Source organism: Limanda limanda, chromosome 15 (genome assembly GCF_963576545.1).
Source record: "Limanda limanda chromosome 15, fLimLim1.1, whole genome shotgun sequence".
NCBI lineage: Eukaryota > Metazoa > Chordata > Actinopteri > Pleuronectiformes > Pleuronectidae > Limanda > Limanda limanda.
In genome coordinates, this window is record NC_083650.1 from 1,874,716 (window position 1) to 1,894,683 (window position 19,968).

A 19,968-nucleotide genomic window follows, 5' to 3' on the forward strand; every position below is an offset into this window, starting at 1 on the left:
GACACACCCTTCCTGGTATTCAGTCCCGCTGCTGCTTCTGTCCCCAAGTCTCACGTTCTGATGTGAGCCTGCGTCACGCTGTCTGTCTCTCTCTCTCTCTCTCTCTCTCTCTCTCTCTCTCTCTCTCTCTCTCTCTCTCTCTCTCTCTCTCTCTCTCTCTCTCTCTCTCTCTCCCTCTCTTTGTCCACTTGCTCCTTCTCGACTTTGTCTCCTGTCCGTCCTCTCCGTCATTTCAGATCAACTTAAAACTCCACTTTCTCCCTCGTTGAATCTCTCAAGGTGAAAACTGCGTCTTGTTTTTTTTCCACAAACTCTATTTCTGTGGATCAGAACGGCTTTTTTCCTTTTCTCACCTTCTCTTCTTTTTCATCCCCCTGTCACTCTCTCCACTTCACCTTTAAAAGCGGATTTAACACCTTGTAAGAAGGTGAGAAGGACAAACACGCTAATAAAACCCTGTTCACTTTAACTTCTGTACTTTTTAAATCCTTTTAATTAGTATAGGTCATCAAATGATGTATGGGAAGTGACAGGATAAGGAGGATAATAACTAAATTAACTTGAATTTTGTTTTAAATAAATTTATATATCATTTTTGTTTGTACTGAAAGTTGCTTTAAGAGCATCATGCATTCAAATCTCACACACAGGATAATACCGAGTTATTAACGACATAATATATCAAATGAATCTTTCCGAGGTGGGAAGAAATAAATAACAGGCAGGGAATATCTGTAATTACATCTGTACGTTGTCCACGGGCAAAGAGAAATCGAGGAGCAGAAGCAGACACGGAGATACAGTTGTCATTCTCCGGGATGTTTTGAGACTGGCAGACAGGTCTGACCTAGTTTGCGATGTTCCAAAGGCTAAAGCACAGAAACGAAGTCAACAAGACTTCATAATCCTGGCAGTTGCTGAAGGGTCAGTGAAGTTTGCCCAAAAAGTCTTTGTTGCGAGTTGTAAAGACATCAGTGAAAATTCCCCCTGTGACGAAATCCGTCTCTCCTTCATTCCCTCTGTGTCCGAGTGTCTGGATGTCGTGCATCACATCCTGACGTCTCATGGTGAACGCGTCCTCTTCTTTCTTTAATTATTTAAACAAAGGACAGGACTATTTATTTCAATAACGAGATCCCAATGAGGGTCGGACCGTGACTCACATCTCGTCCCCAGCAACGGAATAAAGTGAATTCGTGATTACAGGATGAATCTAGTTCCAGAACGACACCTCCAGTGTTTCAGTGATTAAAATAGTAATAACAAACTAAATAAAGATAAGAGACGTCGTCTTTATGTGTCAGAGCCAAAGAAATGGCTTCAATCATTAACTGACTGATGAAAATATTCTTTAGAAAGAAAGTGATATAAACTGTGGCGGTAGATCAGCCTCACAGGGAGTAACATGGCAACTCCTTGGTCTTATATCTTGATGACAAGGTGTACTTTTACTTTCTTTTAGCACAAACTCAAAGATGATGTGTCAGTTGGTGAGACTGTGGTTGGAAGAAGATTATCTTAATTGGAACTAGAATGACAGCGAGTAGAAAGCATAGATCCAATAAGCTGCACCAATTTATAGAAATCACTTCACTTAATATGCCTGATTTTCCATGGGAAATAACATGGGAATAATGTTAAAGAAAGGAAGACAAGTACTTGATCCACTTTTATCTGGATCCGCACAAAATGCAATGGGTTCATCCTTGTGCTAATTTTCGTTATAATCCGCACAATAGTTTTCTTTTGCAGTTTTGCTTAAAAACAAACCAATCAACAGATAAACGGACATGGGTGAAAACGTGCAGATAACTGATCTTCATATTCACTTTTTACAGAGGACAATCCTTACAGGTCTTGTTGGTTATGTTAAAAACAAAGCACACGATGATGAGGCTAAAATATCCTAAAATCATCCAAATCTAAAATCCCAACTCATGCATGCTCCCCGGAGGATGAACTCTTTGGACTCTCTCTTCTTTCTTTCAACTAAAACTCCTCCACTCTCAGACGAAAATGTCAAATGTCAAGTCTCAAACACTGTCAACTTTGTTTGGAGATCCCAACGAGCTGGACGGGTGTGAAGTTAAGGTCCCCTGAGGAAGAACCCTGTTAAACTTCATGATAACATGACCTTTTTCCTCTCCGATAATTTTGAGCACAAGCCTTCTGCATAATGGAACAGCCTGACTGACGTGACATTTGCTCAGATGTCCCCTGAGGCGGAACCTGTTTAAATGAGAGGATTCTGTGGATCGAACCAATCCCAGGTTCAGATGTGTAATTTGTCCTCGTAACTTTCACGACGTGCAACAGGAGCAGGATCATGACTCTGGTGATCAGCCCCTGTGAGCCTGGCACGATCTTTAAATCTCTCCCGACATGGTGTCTCTGAAACAATTTAGCAGACTTTACTTTTTAACTCTACTTACCCTCAATTCACAGTTTGTTTTATTTGTGTACGTAGGAAGTGATTCCACGGCCTCAGAGTCGTGAGGCGGCCGAATAGCATGGTCGAGATTAAAACAGGTTTAATCACAGAGCAGCTTCTAACAATCTGTCACACACACACTCACACACACACACACACACACACTCACACACAGACACACACTCGGTGTCCTCGCTGACACTCTGTCATGTCCCAGAGTGAGATCACGCTCTGATTGGTGATCAAGCGCTTTTCAGTTTATTCTATTTTCCTTCACAATCAGACAAATCAGATTTTATTACAGCGAGCCGGGTATGAATGATGTCGGGCTGCTCTGGAAGCGACAGTAATGATCCACAGTCATCTGAAAATCATTTAAAGCTTGTTATCCTCATTGGTTTTGGTTTTGGCTCAGCTGACAGAGCCCATCTGTGCAAAAGGCAAAATTTCCAACTAAATGGCTTCAAATTGTAAAAGAAAAAAGACCTAAATATGGTAAACATACATTTTATTTCCTCTATAAAAATGACTGATCACATGGACGTACTGTTAAAATAACTTGAAAATCCAGCCTCCTTTGTTGAGGCCTCCTTTTACAGAGACACACTGCAACTGCAGGACGTGCTGATTGTTTCTCGTTAATGAATAAACGTTCAGATTGTCCAATTGACTGGTTTACAGCAATCAATACATTCCCCCTTAAGTGTTTCATCTTCGTCATTTAATGTATCATCTCATTCAGCTTTGTTGATCCAGAGATCCCCAGAGATCTGATTGTGAAAACTGATTTTTAACAGACAGATGTGGAAAAATGTAAATTTGGTCAAATATATATTGAGTTAAAGTTGTGGTAGAAAAGCAGAATACAGGTCACCCAGTGAAAATACAATGGTAACTGGGTCTTTCAGTAGTAATCAGCGACTTCAGCCGAGCTACCATCGCCCCAGCTGGACAGCTTGTCAACCACTCTGACATGTATCTGAATGAACGAGCGGCTGTTATCGTGTGTGTGTGTCTGTGCGTGTGTGTGTGTGTGTGTGCGTGTGTGTGTGAGACAAGGAGGGAGAGAGGGAGGGAGGGAGGGAGGAAGGGGGAGGGTGAAGTCTCCCAGATGGCACCCAGAGGATTTTCCCTGACAGTTCCCTCTCCAGGAATTAGACCACTGGGTTTAGTTGCATCAACGGCTTTTCGACGTAACAACCAAATCAAATCACCTCTGTCCCTCGGGGCCACGGATCAAGATCCACAGAGAAAATCCACCTCCGCTGAGAAGACTGTTCTGAAATGCGCGCGCTCGACATCATGACAAACACGAGCACAAGCGGAAAAGCCTCGGAAAGAATCTTATTCTAAATTGTAAATCACTCAGGAAATATTAAATGGGCATCATCAGTAATAAAAAGGTTCAACTTGACATCTATTTGACAACCACAATAATATGGAAACCTCTTGAAATAGACGGCTGAAAACCCCTTAATTTTTTTTTCTCCCACTCCTGTCCAGAGATCAAACCGTATCGTCCTACTGGCCGCAGCCGTCTGTCTTCAGGAATGACAGTCCGGCCTCTGGGGGGGGGCAGCAGCTCTCAATTACAGCAGTCAAATCTACACCGAGCTGTCCGACATCATCGGCATAACATATGTGAAAAGTGACAGCTTGTCCTTTAAGGGTTTTTCACCATCATCTCAGGTTATTTCTCCGAGACGGTTTGACCGGTTCTCATGAGCGTCTCAGCCCCGGAGGGACTGGGAGACCGGCCTGGGGGGTTTCTAAACAGATCTGGGTTACGTCTTTGGCAGTCAGCAGGAACGATGTGATACGTGTGGCTGAACATCCTCGTTATCTACCCATAAAACACCTGTGCACTCGGTGTCTCTACGGCAAAGAGAAACAGAAAACTTACCACGGAGAAGAGTCCGAACCCAGCAGAGGAATCGGACCTTTGCTTTGGTACGAAGCCCGAATCCCAGCAGGTGTTCCCTCGCTCAGTCAAACTGTACTTGGCAGGCTCAGGGGTGAATTAGTGGCTTGTGGTGGTGACCACAGCAGGGGGTCAAACCACCGACTGACGCCCGTACTTCCCTCTTCTCTTCCTCAGATGTTGATTTGACCACAGCAGGTGAACGAGCAGGGAGTTCTCTCTCCGCTAAGGTTTCTGTAGAAAATCCTTTGTTCAGGTGATAAAGTCGGAGATGAGGTGGGAATCAGATGTTGCCTCTTGAATATCCCAGAACGACAGACTCTTGGAGTCGATGAAACGTGGGAACAGAAGCAGGTAGTGCTCTAATCCTTCAGTATAGAGGTTAAACTCTAATCCTTTCAACTGTTGAGTTTTACCCAGAAATGTCTGTATCCCTCCTCGGGCGGTCGAGGTTTTTCCCTCAGGTGAGAGAGTCCAACAGGTTTTTTCCGAGTCTCTCTTGCTCTTCGTACTCTCACCTCCGATGTTTTGACTCATCCAGTGGTTGGACAACAAGTGTTGAGCCGCAGCTGCGTGACCACAGCCCTCTCTCACTCAGGTCACTGCCCACTTCCCCTTCCTGTTATCGATATCAGCCGTCTTTGCTCTCCTGCTACCGCTCCTTTTCCTGCCCCGGCCGAATGAAACACAGAAGAGAGAGAGACGGTGTATGAGGAGGTGTGGTGGGGTTCGGTGGAGAGAGACCGGAGAGGGAGAGAGAGAGAGGGAAGCAGGGAGGGAGCACATATGTCACAACAGCTCAAAGACGCTCGGAGAGGCAGAGAAAGCAGCCGGCTCATGTTCATGAAGCAGATGGAATGAGTGTGTGAGAGAGGGGAAGAAGGGAGGGAGGGTGATGGAGAGTGAGGTGAGAGAGGCGTTACTTCTCCGTCCTTCTCGGAGAGAGAGAGGGAACAGCGACAGAGAGAGTAGGGGGAGAGATTTATTATTCATGTGTGTGAGATAAGGATTAAGTTAAACAGGTTATTGGGGATAATCCTCAGAGATTTCCCCACATGAGGCGAGTAAATATTTCAGGGGGCTGACTTTGGCAAGTGTGTGTGTGTGTGTGTGTGTGTGTGTGTGTGTGTGTGTGTGTGTGTGTGTGTGTGTGTGTGTATCTGACAGAAAGATCTTGTCTAAGCCGGTAAATGAGATGAGAGGGGGCGCCTTGCACACACACACACACACACACACACACACACACACACACACACACACACACACACACACACACACACACACACACACACACACTCTATCTCACCCCCCTCCTCCAGGGGGGAGTCGGTCATTGGTAATTTGCTGGATTGGACAGGAAAGCCGACTTGTGTGTTTTTACATGAAAACCTCTCCTGTGGCAACAGCAGTCCTCTCTCCCTCTCTCCCTCTTTTTTACACTTCCACCACTCCCTCTCTCCCTCCCTCGTTCTCTCTCTCTCTCTCTCTTCTCACTCTCCTCTATTTACTCGCTCTCTTGTTATTTGCAGTTTCAGCTCAGCTCTACATTCAGTATTTTCATTAAGGCTCGGAGCGATATTGTCATAAATTTGGCTTGAAAATATAAAAATATAAAAATCAACATTTACTTTAAGTCCCCTAGTAGCAGTGTATGGAAGCTATAATATCTCTCTCTCTCTCTCTCTCTCTCTCTCTCTCTCTCTCTCTCTCTCTCTCTCTCTCTCTCTCTCTCTCTCTCTCTCTCTCTCTCTCTCTCTCTCTCTCTCTCTCTCTCTCTCTCTCTCTCTCTCTCTCTCTCTCTCTTTCTCTCCCAGTGCAGTGATTTGTCAGAACCACAGCTTTCTCTCTCCTGGTTTGATCAGAACCCTTAAAAACTTAGTCAACAAAGTCACTTTGGTCTTTAAAGTGACTTGAATGTAACTCTAGACCTTTACCTCGTTTAGTCTCTATGTGTTTGTAGATAAACCTCCTTGCTGCTTCGAGTTTGCTCAACAAACACACAAACATGTAATTGTTTCCTGTTCCGAACGCTACACATGTTGTGATACTGGAGTTATTTAGGCAGACACATTCAAAGCCCGAAAGGGAGGAGGAGCGGATTGACACGATTGTACATCTGCTGGTGACGTCACTAGAAACCAGAGTCGATGTGATTGTGGGAGGAGCCACTGAGACGCGCTCTCGACCAATCTCGATTCAGGGTTAGGCCATTTTCATAACCCAACTAATTAAAATCTCATTCATCAGAACTATTAGAACTTCCTAAAACTACACGTATGGACAGGGTTATGACGTATAATGCATCCAGCCACCAGGGGGTGCTCAACGTGATATGGATTCACTTTTGGGGAGCTGTCATGACGTCCATCTTTCAAGTACAGGCTATAAATACACTTCAGCTTGACATCAATATGAAACTGATAAAGTTTTGAAATCCCAGCGCCGCAAGATGGCGAGATGGGTCCATAACTTACGTGACGTAGTTTACAGGTTTGGTCCCTGTTTGTTTTTGGATGCACATTCATGCTGGCGGCACAATTCACATCCTGCAGAGTCGACCCATCAACAGTTGGCAGCGGTGACACCAACAAACATCACAGGGTGCAAGTAAATAAAAACAATGACAAGGAAAACCACTGGAGAACATGGATGTAGACAACACGGCTTCATATAAGGAATTCACACACGTTTCTAAGACCTCAGGAATGTGCAGGTTGATCTCGGGTGAGTAACGTTCTGTTTGTTTAAAAGAAAACTCGTCAAGTTAGAGGGAAAGAAGTGTTTCATGGTAAAAAGAAACCAGTGTTGACTTTAGGGAGGAAACTGGACTCTCCCATGTCCCATGCTGTGTTCACCCAGTCGCCCACTTTGACCCCCTCCAGAGCCTCAGTGACGTTAGCACCGTGCCCAGCGCAGCGGGGGGGTAGCAGACAGCGCTCCAGCTGGCAAATAAAAAACCAGAGCGAGCACATGTAACACGACTTCAAGTCCACCTGACAACCATCTCCGGAAAAGATGGAAGAAGAACGATCAACGTGTCGTGATTTACTCTCCTGCTGCTGGAAACTTCTACTCAGAGGTCTTTTAACATCTCACAGGATCTGTCAATCTCACAGATTTAGATTCGGATTCTGTTTTATTGTCTCGTGTGAATTATTGGTTGTCATATTTTAACAACATCATGCTAAACTTTCTTTTTTACCCTTTGTTTTATTTCCCACCAGTGAAGAGAACTTCTCTAGGTGTTGTAACTCTTTAGTATTTTATAAATAACTGGGCTGTATATTTGGTGTCACCTAACGTAAACTGCTTCGTGGATATTATTAACGGTTTGTCTATAAATCTTAAAATGAATAAATTATTGTTGAATTGAGCAGAGACAGTGAAGTTTGTGTGTTTTTAAAACAGAGGAAGAAGATATTGGGAATAAAAATAGAACGTTTTTCATCATGTCGGCTGTCTTGTTCGCGAGTGATGGTCGAACAAACAAACGCATCGTCACAAATGTGATGGAAACTCTCTTGTTTGCACGTCTCTCTTTCTTTACCCCTCTGCGTCTCTCTGTCATCCTGTCTTCCCCAAAAAATAAAAATAAAAAGATCTTGACGCTCTTGGCCTACTTTCCTAAAAGACACTTTGGCACTAAAAATTGCATCTTCGCTCCAGACATGACATGCTGGGGAAACGGGTGATATTCCCCCACTGGTGGTTTGACTGGAAGACGGCCGCCGGGAGTGCAACATCAAGAAGAGGAGGACAGAGACAGAGAGAGACGGAGAGGAAGAGCGAGAGAGAGGGAGAGAGGCAAACGTCTAACATGACAGATTTCTTTTTTATGATTTATATATCTGCCTAAAGGATTCACTTTCATCATTTACAGCTACAATACTTTCGCCCGTTTCTATTTTTGACAGGGTAGATTAACTAATAGAAGGAACCAGTTCACCACTGGAAGCCCTGCAAAGGTTTAGGACTAAAGACGGAAACAGCTGAGAAATGAAAACTAGCACTGAAGATACTAAAACCCTGTTTCCTCTCAAAGTTCTTTACAGGCTTTATCCAGTTTTCCTTGTATTGAAATGCTGCTTTAGCTGGATTTGATCAAACCCTCAGTCTCATCTGTTCGAGTGCGTGATTGCAGGTTGCAGCCGTGCTTGCATCATGAGGTGTTGGATTCTGAGTGGTGAACAGAGCTGGCCCACAAGAACAAGAGACCAGTGAAGTGTGAGAGGCTGAAGGACCGAGAGGTTTCTCCTCAAATGATGAGAAGCGGCTCCAGAATCCTCCTCGTGTCCTTGATACAAAGTCACACAAAGCAACATGTCGACACCACTTCACGCATGAAAGGGAACCGGAATGAATCCCTAATAAAGTTATGAAAGGGAAAGTTTAACAGTTTAATAGCGTTTAAATGAAAAGAGATAAATGCAAAAGATATATTTTTATTTGAAAAGATGAAGGTTGCAGGTTTGTCCTGATATTACGAGCTTGATAAAAGGGTTTGTGCTCGATTTCACCTTGAAGCTGCAAAGATTTAAAAAAACATTTCATCCGAATTAAAAGTGTTTTGTCACAAATTGCTCTCGCTGTGCTAAAATCTTAGATAAATGGATAAAAGCGGTTTTACATTAAAATGCCGCACGCCCATCTCATGCCCGGGAAATCAATGCTTATTACCGCGAGAGCCGATCGCTAAATAAATGCAGCGCTCGCGTTCAGTCACGACTCGTTAGTCGCACTACAACACGTTTGTTTATCGCCTAACCGCCGCGTAAAGGCCATTTAGTCAGGCTTTATGTAAATGTCAGTCAGTGACTTTCAGCATCGTGATCAGAGTGGATTTTTACAGACTTTCCTCTCTCTGCTGCTGTTGCTGCATCAGAAGCTCTGTTGGTCTCCAGGGAGAATCTGTATTTGTTTAGTTTCACCGTCAGTCGCAGCAGCTGTTGCATCTGGGTCAAGCATTCTGGGATCATTAAATAAACTTCACTGGAATATGCAGCGTCACGCGTGTAATTAGAGGCCGTCCTGTGATTCTGTAACTCTCCTCGCTTTTTTTGTGCTCTGCATATTTTTCATTTTATTTAATTAAAAGAGAATAATATAATAATGATCGTTTTTATTTATACAGCACTCCTCAGAACAAAGTTGAAAAAAAGTGCTTCACACATAAAAAAACAAACCAGTAAAACTACATCACAACAAGTTAGTCATGAAAGAATTACAATGATAAAAACTAGAATTAATTGGTGAAATCAGGGCAAATGCAAAATGATACAAATAGGTTTTTAAGCTTTGATTTAAAGGAAGCGACTGACTCAGCGTTCCATTTATAACTGAATACACCAGGGTTTTTTTTTGTTCAAGCATAATGGGAGGACTGGTTTTGGTGTTTAATTTGTGTTTCACTTGGGAAATGGAAGTTAGAATAATTAGCAGTGGCTTTCCAGGATGTGTGGCGCTGGTCCCCACGTGGCTCCTCACACAAACCCGCTGTTTCCGCTGGTGGCTGATGTGGCGCAGTGGTCGTCGTTTTGTCTTCTTCCAACAATCCTGTTTGATTTTAGAAGTTGGATTTTTTGACACATTCAGAGCAGAGAAACTTTATGCTGGGAAAATGTTGTGAAAATTGAGTCACGGCAAACAAAGGGAAAACTTTCCCGTGACCTCGGTTGGAAAACGTCATTTTTAGTTTCATCAGCTTGAATTTGTTATAAAACACAGATCTGGAGATGGGACGTTATTCCCCACTGTGTGCATGTGTGTGTGTGTGTGTGTCAGTACCTTCTATGACAACACAATGCTTCTCTACATGTGTGTGTACTATCATTTTGTGTGTGTGTGTGTGTGTGGGGGGGGTGGGGTGGGGGGGTAAATCGACAAAGATCCCGGAGGACAAATGACGAGGAGATGATATCTTGTGAAGTGTGCCCTTTAAAAATAGCAGGGTCGCTGTCAACATTACTTGGCTCTGGATGAGCTTGTGTGTGTCTGTGTGTGTGTGTGTGTGTGTGTGTGTGTGTGTACGAACTGCTGCATGCCACCATGATCTATGTGTGCGTTACTGTGTGTATGCGACCACATGCGCTGCTTCACTGTATTTGTCTGACTGTGTGCGTCGACAAGCAACAGCTATTAGAATCTGTCATCATGCATGACTGAGCGCTACATGCCCTGTGTCCCTGTGTGTGTGTCTGTGTCTGTGTGTGTGTCTGTGTGTGTGTGTGTGTGTGTGTGTGCGTGCGTGCGTGCTGTGATAAACGTGTGTGTGTGTGTGTGTGTGTCTGCAGAAAGGTATGAGGTGCATGTAACTGGAGCTGCTGTGAGTGATGTAAATGGTAATGTGAAATACCGCCTGAGGGTGACACAGACAGAGAGAAAGAGAAAGAGAGACAGATAAAGGGTTGAGGGGATGAAGAGGAGGAGCGAGAGGAGAGAGAGGAGACAAAGGAGCAGCAGATTTAATACTAATAATATTAGTGTTTGCATTTACAGTATGAAATATGTAATTGATTTTACTTCCTTAATAATCATGTTTATTTGAAAGAGCCCTTTAAATCTAAATAAGCCTTTTAGCAACAGAGCCACATTACATTCCTCAGCTACACGTTGAGGATGCATGAATTATTCTCAGGGAAATCTGTTCCTTTTGTCTGGATCCACACCGGAATGTTATGGGTTCTTTCTCGGCCCATTTTTCCATTGTTCCACCAGGATTCTCTGAAATGCAGCAGGCAAACAAAGGACCACTTCACTGCTTGTTTTACCAACTGGATGAACATGTAGTCACCACCTCCTTAACCCATGTGACAGGGTCGTCTTGTTAACCAGCATTTAGCCCTGCATGTGGTGTCGGTCCCACAGATGTGTCCAGATGTTCAACACTAAAGATCAGTGTCTATCAGTGAAAACCTTATCCATGTCAGAATGAGGGTCTTTGACAGATATTGTGAAGGTGGGAAAGTAAGCCAGCATTTAAAAAAACAGATCATGTCACCGACAACCAGTAAACAAATGTGGTTCCAATCTCCCCTTGTGCTCCCGACTGTAGAATAATGACCTGAGAAGAGTTTTCTGCAGGTTAAGCTGAACTTTCACTTTTTGGATGTAAAATGTCACAACGTCATATTCTTATCGTAGTAGACATTTTGTGGTGGTTAGTACGTGGTTAGAATCTCTGTGGCTTGGTCCTGGTATGGACTGGTGACCTGGAGGCCTGAGGATGAACCCCACCTTTCACCCAATGTGAACAGGGACGGACTCCTGCTCAAACTGCGACCCTCAAAGGAAGAGGCAGTGTAGATAATGGAGGGATAGATAGATGGATGGATGGATAGTTCGTCCTGGACCTAGACAAAGACCCAGAACTCAGGATCTCCCAGGAGGGGCTGGAAACTGTGGACGTCTGGAATAACCCTGCTGCCCCTGTGACCCAGTCTTTGATAATTTTCCCTGTTTACCTCTGATAATTGATAACTTTCCAGAATAGTAAACCTCTGTTTTATCAGATTAAAAGCTGCGGTGAAGGGTTTTGATTTCTGTTGAACCTTCTGATAAATACTCATGGATGTCTTCTTAAAGCGATACTGGAACACATCAACCATCTCTCCCATACCTGATGCAAGACGCCACCCGTCACCGCAACTCCTCGCATTTCTTCACCATGTATCATTCATCCAAAAAGCTGCTTCTCTTTCAGTTTGACAGATGAATGCTATTTAAGTGGCAGGTGATAAGAGAGGAGTGGAGTAGGTGTCGAGCGCTTGAGAGAAACATGGAGGTAAAGAAGGGAGGGATGGGTGCTTAGAGGAGAGAGTAAAATCTCTCCTTCACACACAGACACACACAGACACATTTACAGACGATTTATATGCAACACCCCCATTAAAATACGAAGATAACGACCCTACAAATTTCTCCCAAGCGGACTCTCCTCCCTCTTGTCCTGTTCCACGGCCTTGTCTCTCCCCCCACCTGCCTGTCTGTCTGTCTCTTATTGCGTCTGTCTTTCATCAGCCCCCCCGCTCTGTGGCCGAAAAACCTATCAGAGGTTGAATCAATGACGAGACGTCTGAGGGTGTCTCTGTGTGTCTTTGGGCGTGGATGTGTGCGCATCTTAGATCTTAGCCAGAGAAGTGTTTGCTCTTGCACATTGTAAAAAAAGAAATGTGTGAGTGTGTGTGTGTGTGTGTGTGTGTGTGTGTGTGTGTGTGTGTGTGTGTGTGTGTGTGTCTTTCTCCCTCATTATGGAGAAATTTTGTGATTTAATGTCCTCTGCCGGAATCTCATCTCTGTATTTCATGAATCCGAAAGTGTGAAAACACATTTACTAGTGTGTGTGTGTGTTTGTGTGTGTGTGTGTGTGTGTGTCTGTGTGTGTGAGTGTGTGTGTGTGTGTGTGCGTGTGTGTGTGTGTGTGTGTGTGTGTGTGTCTGTGAGGCAGCTAACTAGTGGAAGCTTAATAATGCAGCGTTCTCCCGAATGCCTCTCCTCCCCAACAACATCCTGATTAGCAATTCGGGGTTTGAAAATGTTAATGCTTTTAACACAGTCACTGCTCATTCACATCAAACTGGAGGAGAGAGCCGGGCTGGAGAGGCTCTCGCACACGGAGGCAAATCCGAATGGACATTGGTTTTACCAAACCACAGAACGTGCACAGAGAGACAGGGACAAGATAAGATACTCACAGAAACATAGGGACCGACAACATGTAGGCCACAAACAGCTGCTTAGGAAAGAGGTCGAGAGGAGAACGGCGTTTCATGTTTATTATTCATTCGTGGGTTTAATCAAATGATCTTCAGCCTTTCTTTCTAGTTGTTTCAGTTATGTTTATGTTTGTTGATTTGTTGGTTTGTTTGTTGGTTGGTTGGTTGGTTGGTTGGTTGGATGGTTGGTTGATTGGTTTGTTTGTTTGTTTGTTTGTTTGTTTGTTTGTTTGTTTGTTTGTTTGTTGGTTGGTTGGTTGATTTGTCTCTATCACAAATTAGATTAAAACCTTTTATAAATTAAACCGTTTTGTCTCTGTTTGCATTTTGGGTCCAGTTCACAAAGCGACACAGAGAGATATATTCAAAAATATCTTAATGCAACGTGATTTTTGTGAGAAAAATAAATAACCTATTGAACCCAATCTGTAATTGTCCCTCTTACCAGGGAGGTAAGAAGAGACTGTGTCCCGGAAGGTCCAGTTTATCTTTTCTCTGAGCAGTTGCGTCCTTCTTCTTACGAGGCTTCCAAACAGGAAGTAGACAAACATGTGCTTCCTGCTGATGTACGCACAATGTCGTCAGTCTTTACCTGCCAATGAGGAGCTTCACCAGGAAGCCATGTTGTTGCTCGGTGTTGGTGTTTGTCCGAGTGGAGCGAGCAGTGACCAGCGTGCGATCGCTCACTTCCCTCCAACCACTGAGCTCAGCCAGCAGATTAGATACTGGGAGGAAACTGCCCGATGACTTCATGGAACCAAGACTCCCAGAAATTCCTTCAAACTTCTAGTAAACCAGTTTGCAAATCGACACCAGAGACAATAAGAGTTCACCACCAGTGAGCCTGTGCTCAGTGTTAGACAACAAAGACACATCGGTTCATACTACATGAAGGTTGAGGTTTGATGAAGTTCTGAGTTAAGTTCTGATTTCAAAACATCACCAACGCAAGTGGATATTTGCAAGATGAAAAGAAATATGTTATCTGAACATTTACTGAAATTAATATTGACGTGAACAACTTGTTAAATTGATATCTGTATACCTAAAGAAATGATATGAAATGCTCGTTTATTAGGTTAGGGTTGTTTATTAACAACTCCAATCCTGTCCATCCATGATGTTCACATTTCTTAACAATAAGTTTATCTGTTTATTGTTTAAATCGTAGGAAAATACAGATATCTTATATTTTATGTAGCACAGCATCTCACAGGCGCAGTTATCAGAGCAGCTCAACTCTTTGTTTACAGGCAGAGGGAGCGACGCTCGACTTCTAACATGAGGCAATAGAAAACCAACTCACACTGCAGCAGCGAGCATTAAAATGCAGGAGCGTGAAACTGCTCCCCCCCCCCCCCCCCTGCCCTTGTTTGAATTTTTGGGGCAACGCTCAGCAAACAAGGTGAAAAGAATGAGCTCCAGATTTCAAGCAGAAGAAGAAAAAAAATAGGAAAAAGTGACAGAGAAAGACTTTATCTTTTCAAATGACTGAATTCAAATGAACTCGCAGCGCAAGAGAAAATGTGTTCAGTTTAAACAGCCTCGGGCTCAAAGGGAGAAATAAACATGCGCCGCACTCTCTTGCTTTTGTTATTCCCGCCACACATACACAATTCTTCTGGTTTGGAAGTGGAGCATCTTTACAGGAATGCTTCATGCTACATTCATTGTGCGTCTATATATATTTATTCTTGTTATTTTCTTCAATGTATCTCTGCTTGATTTGCCAGCATTGTTATTTTTTTTATATGTGTAGGTTGTTTTAAGGCCCAGGAACATTGTTTGTCTAGGAACCATAAGATGTTCTTGGCATCGCCGGCTCCCCCCCCCCCCCCCCCCCAGATTCAAATACCTGCTGAATGTGTTGAAAGGTAAAAAAAAATATAAATGATTTCACTTCCAAGGCCACGGCACCGTGTGATTCCCGTTGACACCCGCTCGTACGGCAATGATGGAGCGAGCATCAAGGTTAAACTGGTTTGATGTTTCCAGTAGGTGATGTCTCTCTCTCTCTCTCTCTCTCTCTCTCTCTCTCTCTCTCTCTCTCTCTCTCTCTCTCTCTCTCTCTCTCTCTCTCTCTCTCTCTCTCTCTCTCTCTCTCTCTCTCTCTCGGCTCTGATGATGCAACGTCTCCTCACTCCTTGCCAGGCGGTGCTAACCGGCGCCCAGACTCCGAGCAGGACCATCTCCCCGGTGTCTTCTCCTCCTCTTTCTTTTCTTCTCCACTGGTGTTTCTCTCTCCTCCTGCTCGGGATTCGAACGCCCTCCCTGGAAGCAGCCAAAGCCAAACAAGTCTGACGGGGGTTGTTTATCAGACGCGCTCGAATGTCAACTTGGCAAAACCCGCAGCTATGGCTGTTGTGTGGGGAGGAATGAGAGTAATTACACAGACTGACAGACACAAACACACATGAAACGCGTGCAAGAAATGCAACAGTGCAATCAGAGACACAAACACACACACACTGCGTTTTTTAATAAATAGACCGAGGCGATGCTTTCATGTTTTCTCCGTTTACTGTATCACGAAAGCCGTTAATTGTCTCTCTCGTTTTCCACCTTGCTCTCTCGTTACTTTATCTTTCTTTACCTCTTTCCTCTTGTTTACCTCTCCTTCTCTCAGTTCACCTATTCCCCCCTTTCCTTCTCTCCTTTTTCCCCCTCTTTCTCTATAGTTCAAGGATGGGAGACTTCAAATTGCCACTGAGTTTCATCATAAAAGCCCACTCTGCTCTTACTGCCCCTGTTGCCTTCTGCCAAACACACAACCACATGCAAGTGCACACACAGGCTCATCCTAACATGCAACCACAATCCTCATTTCAGGGTGACTATCGACAAATCCATGTGAGGGAGGAAGCTCGGAAGAAAACAAAGAAATGTGGAAGTTTTGTGTTTGCAAAGAGCGGAAAAGAAATATTTATTGAAGTGCCTGCCGCACACGAATCAACAAAAGCACACGGAGCTAAAGAGAGAGATAAGAATGGCTGGAACACAACATGTAAATGTGTTTCTCTCCCTCCGGCTGCAGTGAACCACTTTCTACACAAACATGCATATATATAAACCCAATTGAAATGCAGGTGTAACGACTAAATACTGCTCCACCTCAAATTAATGCTGGAGGTCGAAGGGGGACAGGATTCACCTTCCAGCACCGTTCTGATTATTCATCTTACAGTTTTCTATGCAGCCAGGTATTGTCAGATTGTAACTTACACTTATTTATGGTGGTGTGGCAATATTTCTTTTTTTATGTAAAGTATTTAGTATTTTCTTGATACCATTTTTTGTTGAATAGAAAATTAAGCATCAGTCTAATTGCAAACTGCACTGAAACTGGTTGTCCGGCCTCAACTTCAAATTGCATGGTATTCTGCCTCCTCAGAACATACGTTTTCATATCTGATGTTTTGACCTGGGGGTAGTATTAACAAAAAAACTCAACAAAACTGAAATGGTTCATCCTCTGGGAAGCTTAAAAGCATCGAGTAGTATCAAGGCAATCTGCCCTTTGAATTTCCTCATCATTCAAACGTTATCTCGTCAGTGCCCCTCTCATCTTCTATTATTCAGTGATGTCTCAACTTCCTGCAATGGGTCAGAAATTCCCAAAACATCTAGAGTGCAAATGATCGGAACCATGGTTCAGTTTGATCCGGACACAGACCTCCTCTTTTGGTGTGACTATATTTGGTCTGTTGGTCTGAGGAACCTTTCACAACTGATATTTTGGTTCTGAAACTGAAAATCTGAAGGTCCGAACCAAACAAGATTGAGGTGAAAGTTTATTTAATGTGCTTAATCACCAGTTTGGGGAATTTTTGAAATAGCTCATCATCAACACACACACACACACACACACACACACACACACACACACACACACACACACACACACACACACACACACACACACACACACACACACACACACACACACACACACACACACACACAGGAGTGAGGTAACTTGATTGTTGTTGCTCGCTCTGAAGGAAGCTGGTCACTGAGCTGACGCAGACCTGAACACTTCACTGCATGTTGAGCCACACAGCGCTCACACTGTCGGCTATCTTTAACACATGACGTGAGATTTCCATGGAGGGAAATGACATCAAAAGTCACATCCATTAAAGCATTTCCTCTACTGTGTGTGTGTGTGTGTGTGTGTGTGTGTGTGTGTGTTTGTGTAGTCTAGCCAATCCTTAATCAGCTCTCTCCAGTCTTTCCCCTGGTTTCCCTGGCAACCATCCTTCACTTCCTTCAAGTTTCCTCTAATCTGTGTACGCGTGTGTATGTGTGTGTGTTTGTCGACATGTGCATGTTTTAGTGAGTTTGCATTCCCATTGTCCAGCTCCCCGTTTTCAAGGGGTTCATTCCCTGAGGATCACATGTGTTCAGGGGAATGTGGAATTGGATTTTGATATATTTTTGGAGGAAAGCGTTTACAATTTTACTAAGAAGTGTTTAAATCGGTCAATGAATAGACACCAAAAATCAACCCAGTGCAACTCTTATATGTCTTTAACTTTGTCTTAATCTAAACACGTCACCAGAATAGCAAACTGCAAACTCTCATCGATATCATTCCCCTAAATATGTTTTTATTTCCATTAATTCATCTCTTGGAAATCAGTGCAAATGTCCAAAGAATCTCACAATGTGAAAGAATCTGAAAAAAGGGTTCTTCCATCCTTCCACCAAATATCGTGGAAATCTTTTCTGTAGTTTTTCGCACAATCCTGCTGACAAACAGATGGAAACATAACTTTCCTGATGCAGGTGATTAAAAAAGAAGTGAAGCCGAACGTCCTCTGATCTGTAGTGAAGCAGCTGCATCACTGCACAGTTTTTATAACGAGGTTTAAATGACTCTCATCCAGCTGCGGACTGGTCAGAGGTTTCCATCCTCAACAGGAAGAGAGAGGTTACAAGGTTTAGATCTGTGTGTGTGTCTTTATGTGTGTGTGTTTGTCTGTGTGTGTGTGAAACTGCTACTGTTTCAATAGGAGGAAGTCGGCCTGAACCTCGACAGCAGCAGAATTCCTCACAGCTGCATACAACTCCACCGACAGTCTGTGATCTGAACTCTTCTTTGCGTGCGACTCACGTCACATTGCTGAGGTGTCACATGATCACATTTACTGGAGCTGTTCTCCTCGTGTTTCCCGTCCCCTTCCTGTCTATGCACGTCCAGGTTGTCTGGGCGATCTACCTTCATCGTTTCATCACAGTCTTCATCAGTGAGAAGTCTCGTGTTCATCCTCACTTCACCTGTTCGGCCAGAAATCTGAATCTTTACAGTGTGTAGGAGCCGCTGCTATTTTCCATTAGTGGGGAAAGTAGCACGGAATTATAATTTAAATCAAGAAAAAATATTAACTTAGCCTTATTATTATAAATTTAGAATTGAATTACCGAGATATGATTCAGTCGTATAATAATTTGATGATTAAATTAAAATTACCATTTAAAAAATGCCCCTAAAACTGAAATTGAGTTAAGATTAAAAAAAAAAAAAAAAAAAATTGAAATGTGCTGGCTGAATAAAAAAAGCTAATTTCTTATCTCTGATACTTTCTCTATCTTTCTCCTTCTCTTTCAGTGAGTGCCCTTGTGACTTTTATTTCCCCCCTCGTTACTCTCACTCTCTCTCTCTCTCTCTCTCTCTCTCTCTCTCTCTCTCTCTCTCTCTCTCTCTCTCTCTCTCTCTCTCTCTCTCTCTCTCTCTCTCTCTCTGTCTCTCTCACTCTCTGATTCCCATCACTTGCAGTTTCTCTTCTTTATTCAGTGAACCTCAGAGAAAACTAACCCGAAACGCTGAGTTTTCCTTCCAGTCCCTGTGTTCCCACACAATAATCAGCGGAAAGAACTGAGAACAAGGAATTTAATACAACTGAATGAAACAGAATTAAAAAAAAGGAGACTATAATTTAAGAATAAGTGGGATTCTTATTAAAGTTTTTCACAATTGTTAACACACGTTTTTCAAAACAATAACGGCTTTCTCAAAAATGCACACAGAAAACTCAAAACCTCACACACAAAATGTTAAACCTGACACTCCCTTTGCAAGATGGCTCTTTGCCATCAAATCTCTTCACTGTTCACAAAATAGAACTCGTGTTTTCATTTGGTACACACAGCCATATTTTCAAATGACACACACATACCATTTATTGAGTACACACAACTAAGCATTTGCTTGCACACTTCCAAGCATTTACAGCACACTGAAGTGCAAAATTGAAAACACAATCATCGAAATGGAACACACCATATGAATGACATGACCCTGGAGAATTAGCCATTTCTCCTTTTGTAAACTGTCTTAGTGTAGGCCTACTTTTTTCATAGTCAAACATAAAACAGCACACAAATATGCAGAAAAAAAAGGTTTATTTCAGTACACACAGAGAACAGTACAGTACTGACACAGACAGCATGAGAATGCAAGTTACAGTATGGACACAGAGAGGTCAACACAGTGGGCTACAGTGAGACACTGTAGAAAAATATTGGATTACAGGTAAAATACATGCATGTGTCAGTGCTGAATGTTTGGTACTAACAAGCACAAACTCTCGCCGTAACTCCTTGATTCGGTCTGTGTTCCGTTTGAATGGGACCCTGTTCACTTGTTTCATCCGCATGGCATTCCTATGAAGAATTTTATTTGTCTGAGTGTGATAGCGTTGTTCTCATGAACCATATCTACAATTTCAGTCTCCTGTTCGCCTGTGAAAATGCGTGTTCTTCCTCCACGGTGTGGTTCTCTTTCAGTCCTGCAAAATATAAATACTGTGAGTACACTGTATTCTATTCTATTCCATTGTTCATCAAACAAAACAGAGGCTGAAGGCACTTTTATGCTGCAGTCCTGATTGCAAATTGCTCAA

At 43.2% G+C, this 19,968-nt stretch overlaps 1 protein-coding gene across 1 annotated transcript in view; it reads right to left on the bottom strand.

Annotated features, from left to right (window-relative positions):
* cdh5 (cadherin 5) overlaps nt 1-4,893 on the bottom strand; it is a 32,139-nt gene extending 27,246 nt beyond the window's left edge. Inside the window, exon 1 of the mRNA XM_061087272.1 lies at nt 4,335-4,893. The gene's annotated coding sequence lies outside the window, so the exon portion shown is untranslated. The remainder of the gene's footprint in view (nt 1-4,334) is intronic.
* Between the last annotated feature and the right edge of the window lie 15,075 nt (nt 4,894-19,968).